This window comes from Calliphora vicina, chromosome 2, assembly GCF_958450345.1.
Source record: "Calliphora vicina chromosome 2, idCalVici1.1, whole genome shotgun sequence".
Taxonomy (NCBI): Eukaryota; Metazoa; Arthropoda; class Insecta; order Diptera; family Calliphoridae; genus Calliphora; species Calliphora vicina.
Genome location: NC_088781.1, coordinates 69,355,156 through 69,364,193, shown reverse-complemented (window position 1 = coordinate 69,364,193; position 9,038 = coordinate 69,355,156).

The following is a 9,038-nucleotide window of genomic DNA, read 5'->3' as shown; positions in this document are numbered from 1 at the left end:
AAGCAATGAAATTGTTTGATCGTTGGGAATGAAAAAAAGCATTTAAAAAATAAAAATCATTTTTTGGCAATTTTTTTTTTTGGATTATTTTTTGTTGTCAGAGTAAAACGCGTGTGTCTATGTTGAGTGTTACAAAAGAACTGAAAAATCTTATTTATTCTCTCATCTTACTTGCTACTACATTATACTGAAACAACCGTTACTTTAATAGTGATGCTAAAACCAAATGGTTATTCTATTTACAACACCCTTCCTGAATAAACATTTCACTTAACCAATATTAAAATAAATCAATTCAAAAATATAGAAATCAATCAAAATTATACATAAATCAAAAGTTGCAAAAACATAAAATAAAAATTATTATATAAGTCCAAATTGGATTGTAAAATTTCCATATACATCAGCTGGAACGCCTTTTGTAAAGATGTCAGCTAGCATTCTCCTAGTATCCAAATAATCGAGTCTGACTTCTCCATTGTCCAATTTCTCGCGTATAAACTTTATTCGGATGTCAACATGCTTTGTTCTTGATGAATATGAGTTGTTCTGTGCAATTTGAATAGCACTTTTGTTGTCACTATATAAATTCATTGATTCTGAAGGATTTTTAACTAAATCCCGTTCAAGTCGTCGAAGCCATATACATTCCTGAATCGCTGATACTATCGCCATAAACTCAGCCTCAGTTGAAGAGAGTGCCACCGTACGTTGTCTTTTAGAACCCCAGGATACTGCTGCGCCATGCATAGTGAAGATATAACCAGTAGTAGAGCGTCTATCATCAATGCTTCCAGCCCAATCGGCATCACAGTAACCAGTAAGTCCTTCGGATTTGTTGTTGTAGACTAGGCCTTTATCAATGGTGCCCTTTAGGTACCTCATTACACGCTTTACTGCCGACCAATGTGCCCTCCCTGGATTGTTGTTAAAACGACTGAGCATGTTCACGATATAGCAAATATCTGGTCTTGTATTTTGAGCTGCGTATAGTAAGCAACCAACAGCTTCCATATAAGGAACATTTCTCATTTCCTCTTTCTCCTTCTCAGATTTCGGACACATTTCAACAGACAGCTTTTGGTTTACATCCACTGGTGAACATACTGGATTACAGTCATACATTGAAAATCTTCTTAACACGTCTTCAATATATTTGGATTGATCTATTTTCATCGTACCACCGGACTTCGTAATTCTCATTCCCAGGACTGAAGAAGCTTCTCCTAAATCTTTCATCCGAAAATGTTTGGACAGCTTATCCTTAAGTTTGTTCGTCATGTTGATATTGTTGGAAAATACTAACACGTCATCCACATAAATGGCCACATATAAAATATTATCATTATCAGTATTGAAGTATACACACTGATCGGTTTCGCTTCTTTTTAGGCCAAATTCAAGTAGTATACTATTTAGAGTTGTGTTCCAAACACGGCTGGATTGTTTCAATCCATATAGGGCCTTCTTCAAATGACAAACACGGTTACTTCCATCCTTGTAACCATCAGGTTGTTCCATACAAATATCCTGATCAAGATCCCCATTCAGAAATGCAGTTACTGCGTCAAGTTGATGGACGTGTAAACCAAATTTAACAGACAATGCAATTAGAAATCTTATTGATGAATAGCGAACTACTGGAGCAAAAGTCTCATAATAATCAATGCCCTTTTGTTGACTACAGCCTTGTACAACAAGTCTCGCTTTATGACGGATTTTGTTACCACTGGCATCATACTTTGTCTTGAATATCCACTTGCATTTTATTGGCCTCCTTTCAGAAGAAGGATTAGCTAATGTCCACGTCTTATTTAAGGCTAGTGAATTCATTTCATCATCCATTGCTGCACGCCACTGTTTAGCTTCTTTAGATTTCAAGGCTTCTTCGACTGTAACAGGATCACCTGACACAAAACTAGTTGCACAAAAATTGTATTCTTCACCAGATTTTGCTGCTATTCGTTCAGAGCGGCGGACTCTAACATTTTCGGAAGACAGGTTCTCAACACAATGCTCTTCAATCGCATCCTCAAAATTTAGGCTATCTTCCGAGTTAACATCATATTCCACTTTAAGACTGTCAGTTGATACATTGCCCATCTCATCAACTGCTTGAACATCTTTGATCTCAGTCGGCAATTCATTCTCAATACTGGATGGCAATTCATTTACGTTACTGGATGGCAATTCAACAATCAATTCCTCCGCTGAATTGGCATTATCCTTTACGCTTTCGACTACAATATTCGGAACATTATTAGTAAAGTCTACATCATTACTACATACCTGATCTTCCATGAAAACAACATCACGGCTGACCATTATCTTTCTCGTAGCTGGATCGTACAATCTGTATGCCTTGGCCTCCATACCATAACCAACGAAAATACATGGTATGGACTTCGGCTCTAATTTGGAACGCTTCACCTTAGGAGTATGTACAAATGCCTTGCATCCAAAAACACGAATATGGTTAAGGCTTGGCTTCCTACCAGACCATAGCTCCTCTGGACAAACTGAGTGTTTTCTGCATGGTATTCTATTCAACAAATATGCTGCAGTCACAGATGCTTCAGCCCAAAATTTCACGTCAAGACCAGAATCTATTAACATACATCTAACTCGGTCGATGATAGTACGGTTAAGGCGTTCTGAAACGCCATTCTGTTCTGGGGTATATGGTGCCGTCTTTTGATGAATAATCCCGCAATCATTAAATAACTTCTGGAATGAGTTGTTTATATACTCAGTGCCATTGTCTGATCGAAAAATTTTAATTTTATTTGAGCACTGGTTTTCAGCCATAGTTTTAAATTTCTTAAATTCATCGAAAACTTCAGATTTTCTTTTTATCGGCGATAAAAACACTTTACGAGAGTAATCGTCCACAAATATCACAATAAATCGTGCACCAGAAAACGATTTGGTTTTAAATGGTCCAATTACATCTGAATGTACAATTTCCAAAACCTCCTTTGCACGATGACCATCTTCCTTAAATGAATTTCTCACTTGTTTGCCTAGAATACAAACTTCACACTGATCTAAATTCGTTTGAAAATTAAATTCATGATCATTTTTTATCTTCCTTAGAATTTCATCGCAAATATGACCAAAACGACGATGCCATAGCTGAGCATCATTTTTAACGATTAAAGCTTGCTGTGTTTTTTTCTGGGAAACGTAATTTAATTTGTACAAGTTGTTACACAAACTTGCTGTTGCCATGAGTACATTGTCACCATCGAAAATTTCACAATGATTCTGCTCAAAAATTACTCGTTTTCCGTTTGCTGTTAATTGCCTGACTGACAACAAATTTGCACAAAGCTGCGGAACATACTCAACGTCTTTTATAACGGTTCTTATTTCCCCTCCATCAGTAGACAAAAATACGCTTGCATCACCAACACATTCAACCGACAGTTTGTTGTTGTTAGCCACAATTACTTCTTTACCATGAGATGCTCTCTCGTTGTCAAGTATTGTCTTTGTTCTCGACATATGTGTTGTTGCGCCTGAATCGATGTACCATTCATCTGCGTCGACGTCACTTGACGTAAACAGTGACGCTAACAGAATTCTCTCGCTCGACTTTTTTTTCTGCTGCTTTGATCCGTTACTATTTGAGTTTGCATTTTGAACGTTTGGACAATTTTTTATAAAGTGACCTTCCTTTTTACAACCATGACACTTGAACTTTTTTGGCTTTTGATATTTTCTATATGAAACTAATGCATTCTCCTCCCTTTTTATAGGGTTATCGAATTTTGCATCTTGTAAAAGCAAATTCTTCACCATGTCCACAGTTAATTTCGTTTTAGAATTCTCAACAGCCAAAACAAGTGAACGGAAATCCTCCGGCAGACCTGCCAACATCAAGGATGCAACCAGCTCATCATCAATATTCAGTCCGGTATTTTTAACCTTTAAGGAAGTCATAACCATTATGTTGACGTACTCTTCCATTGAGTCAAAATCAGCCAATTTAAGTTGTACCAACTGCTTCAATAGTTCAACTTTTCTAGACAGACCAGTATCCTCAAATGCACACATCAAAGCTTGCCAAGCTTCCTTTGCCGTTGTCGAATTTGCTATATGTGCAAAATTATTCGGCTCTATCATCAACGTTAATTCTGCGAATGCACGTTCATTCATATCAACGTCAACCACACTGGAACCTTCATTTAAACCCGCTTCAACAATTTTCCAACAATTTTTCAATACTAAGTACGATTTAGCATGACGCTTCCAAATATCAAAATTTTCGCGACCACGCAATTTCTCAAATGGAAATGATAAACTCGTTGCCATTTTTTAATCGTTTCACACTTTTTATTAAAAATATTTCAATTGTTCATTTATTTAAATGTTCTATAAAAAAAATTCCTTTTCTTCTTTACTTTCACTGTGTACAAAGGCCCATAACCTGTTGTCAGAGTAAAACGCGTGTGTCTATGTTGAGTGTTACAAAAGAACTGAAAAATCTTATTTATTCTCTCATCTTACTTGCTACTACATTATACTGAAACAACCGTTACTTTAATAGTGATGCTAAAACCAAATGGTTATTCTATTTACAACATTTTTTAACTTTTTTTTATTTGCAAAAGTTTGGCCACAATTACTGACCTTGAAATCCTTAGGTATAGTGTCATTACCGGTATAGTGTATAACCGGTTTTTTCAATTTATGAATACAGGTATAAATTAAGCTTAAATACCTTTATTTATTAAAACTAATTAAAAAATCGTTCATTCAGTCTTTTAAAAATTAATTTAACATAACCTTAATTTATTTAACATAACTTTAAATTTATTTTTGATTAAAAAATAAACAGAAATAACACGTTCAGTTTAAGTGGGATTAACTGTTAAAATTGTATTGTATAAAGATTTAATTTATTTTAACTTTTTGAAAATTTTTCCAAATAATCAAAATCTTTTTTTAAGTAGCTAGTTGTTACAATATTATTAAACTTCTTTTATGTGGATTTTAAACATCTTAATGTTAAACTGAGCTTCTAAATTTTGCGAGTCACTTTCAACATATTCCAAATCAGATGAACTTTCATTTAGTTCTGACTGTTTAAAATTTTCAAAAACTCTATTAAAAAGTTTTTCTGCATACTGTATAACAAGGCGAATAATTCGAAAACCGGGTTGACCACTCTACTCATATGAGAACTCATAAACAACTCTCTCTATTTTGTTATAGAATAAGATTTACAAAGAGACAAAATAGAATTGGTGAATATACACAATGTGTATTACACATCTACATTAGAGTGACAATCAGTTGTATGGAAAAAAAATTTTGAAGAGTGCCGGGTGGAATATTGTGACTCTAGGCCTTAAAGTTAAGTGCTGAAAATTTGAGCCAAATCGGACAACGATTTCTGGACGCGCATCGAGGTCAAAGTTCAGATATATGCAAAATTTTACTATTTATATGGAATAAATAGGTGAAAATCGTTTACTTTCTGCATTGTTTTTTAGAAATATATAGATTTATTTATATTAATGAATATTACATTAAATTTTTTTTTTTCAAATTGACCCTGTATCCAAAAACTCTATTATTGCCAAAATTCGGGAAAAATAAAAATTTTTCAGTTTTTGTAAAAATTTTGCTACTAAATAAATACTTTTACAATTGAATGCAAAAGAATCGAATTGTGTACGTAATTATCGTTGTAATGAGATATAAATGACAAAATTTGGTTAAAAAATTTTAATGTTATTACAAATTCGCCAGACCATTAACGTGTCTCAGGCCACTTGAACAAGAAATTTAGGGAAAAAAATTAACATATTTCGAGAAAAATTAAAATAAAAGCTAATTTTTATTTAAAATATATCCGTATTTACTTGTGTATGAGTTTTTGTTTTCGTCGGATACCGTTGACCTATTCGCAGGTATGGCCAAAAAAAAATTATTATTATTGTTGATTGTAGTTTGTTACATCCAGTCTATTTTTCATTTAATTTTGATGTCTATTTATTACTCCTTGTAAGTGTTTATTTACTGACAAATTTCTTACGTATACTTTTTGACCAATATTAAATTTTGAACTTTTATTAATATTATTATGTATGTTTAACTGGAGTCGGATTTGGAGAATCTTTACATATTGTTACGAAATTGTACTTGAATTCAAATATAACGATTTTAAGGGCTGATTTAAAAGTAGCATAATGCTTTCAAATAACAGTGCTGTAATGGCAGACTGTAACATATCTGTGGGGATTGTTAAATAAAAGCTTTCAGTTGATTTGATCGTAAGTTGGCAACGCTGTATTCGAATATTCAGTTAAAGAACATTGTAGAAAGTACACCACAGATGGCGTATGATCTAGAATATTCGAACTTTGACAGTTAAAGAGCTTTCTAGATGGTAATGCAGTGTTATAAATAGTGGCAGAGGTTGCAGTCGTGAGTGAGTTTATCAGAGACGCTTTTCGAATAAACATCATCTAAGTGCCTTAAAGTGTGTTGTGTTTTTCAAGTAAATTAGTGTACATTATAAATTGTGTCTGTAATTCTGAGAATTTATAAACGTGTATAAAAAACATTGAGTGGCTATTTAATTCTGTTGTTGTTGTACATTGTAAAGAAATAAAGAGTTGTTACAATTTTCAAACTACTAAACGGCTTTTATTTGCAATCAAAAGTATCCGGTTTATTTAAAGGAAATAAACCAGCGTTTTGAAAAGGTTAAAACGTAACAATTGGTGTCAGTGGGATTGCAAAATAATAAGCATGAAGTTTGAAGAACTAAAAGTTGAACAACTCAAGGAAGAACTGAGTAAGTTGGAGCTACCAACAGCAGGTAACAAGGCAGAATTGCAAAAAAGGCTAATAGATGAATTCAAGCGGCGTGATATTGACATCGGTACTTACGAATTCGAGTAAACAACGAGAAGATGTTAGCTGAAGTTAAAGATACTTTCAGAGTAAACAACGATAAACTTCTAACAGAACTTCAAGAATCTTCAAGAGCCACAGATAAGAAAATTCAGAAAGTGTCTGATGTTATTAACAACAGAGTGGATGGCATTGATAAAAAGGTGTCGGACTTGAATAACGTTCAATGTCAAGAAGTGGCAGTTGTAGAGGCTTTAAATGAGAAACAATGTTATAACTGTGGTAAAATTGGTCATATTCAGCGAAACTGTAGAGCACCAAGAGAGCGAACCAGATATGTTTCACCGCTAAGAAACAACCAGCAGTCGTATCAAGAAGCATTACAAGAACCATCTTTAAAAAGAGCTAGCACTGAGGCAGAGGATTTGGTATGGTCCCGTGAGGAAGTAGAGGATTGTATAGACAATGGTTTCTTGGTGTTGGAACCAGCGGATGTGAGAAATGGCCATGTAACAATGGAGGCCCTCGTTGAACAGTGCAACGACAGAATGGTTCCTGTTGGAGTGCTAGGTCTGTCCCGCAGAGAAAAGATCATCAGGCCGGGTTCCAAGATGGGTGAAGGTGCTTCAGCAGAAAAAGAAATGCATGAACTCGTTCGGAGACGAATTAAAATGACAAATGACCAAATGAAAACCAGATATAGCTCACAACGTAATAAGGGTTTGTCATCCAAATTAAGGAATCACTGCAAAGGACTACATAGGGTAGTTAAGAAATTGGACGACATGGTTTATAGAATACGGAAATGCGGAAGATCGATTAAAATTGAACATCTGAAACGACTAGCTGCCTATGGAAGAAGTGAATCTATGCCTATTCGGGACGAACAGGCTTAAGCGGGGGGCAGTGTTACGAAATTGTACTTGAATTCAAATATAACGATTTTAAGGGCTGATTTAAAAGTAGCATAATGCTTTCAAATAACAGTGCAGAGGTTGCAGTGTATGAGGTTTAGTATTCGTAGGATACCGTTAACCTATTCGCAGTTACGACCAAAAAAAAATATTTTTTTTAATGGCAGTTTCAAAACTATTTTAAAATTTTTAAAAATTTTGTTAAACAAATTTTAGAATTTTTTGATCATCACATTGGGATTTATTAAGATAATAATAGGGAATAAAAATATGAAAAAATCATGTCAATACCTCTTACAGTTTTTCTGTAGCTGCGATTTAAATTTTGCGATTTTCAAGAAAAACAAAGCTTTTGTCCATATGTTGGCGAATGAGCCCAATTTCCTTACTGTTATTAATTTGAAGTAAAATCTGTTCAGAATATTATAGTCCAGGTAATTTTAAATATAGTCTGAAAATTTTCCTAAAATCGGAAAATATTAACCCTTAAATCGTTAAGGTCAAAGGTAAAATTTTTCAATATTTGGAATTTCTAATGGAAAGATAGCGTAATGTCATATATTTTTGGGCCGATTTTGACGAAACTTGAGGAAAATATACATACATTGGGGTCTAACATTTACAACAACAGTGCCAAAATGGATTTTAACCTTTAAGAGCACTTGGAGTCAAAATGACTGTGTTTTCTTGATTTTAAAAGTTGAGGGTCATTTTGACCCCAAGTGCTATTAATGGTTAATTTCCATTTTTATGCTGTTATTTTAAATTCTGGACTTTATGTTATATTTTCCTCAAGTTTCATTAAAATCGGCACAAAAATTTATAACATTATCTTTTCATTAGAAATTCAAAATATTGAAAAAGTTGACCTTTGACCTTCACGAGTTAAAGGTTCCGATTTTAGTAAAACTTTCAGACCATATTTAGAATTACCAGGACTATAATATTATGAATAGGTTTTACTTAAAATGTATAATAGTAACGAAATTGGGCTCATTCGCCAAAATATGGACAAAAAATTTGTTTTTCTTGAAAGTCGCAAAATTTATATCGCAGGTACGGAAAAACTAGAGATATTGACATAATTTCTTCATATTTTTATTTCCTATTATGATCTTAATAAATCCCAATGTGACGATCAAAAAATTCTGAAATTTGTTTAACAAAATGTTTAAAAATGGAGTTTTGAAACTGCCATTAAAAAAAATTATTTTTTTTGGTCGTAACTGGGAATAGGTTAAAGGTATCCTTCGA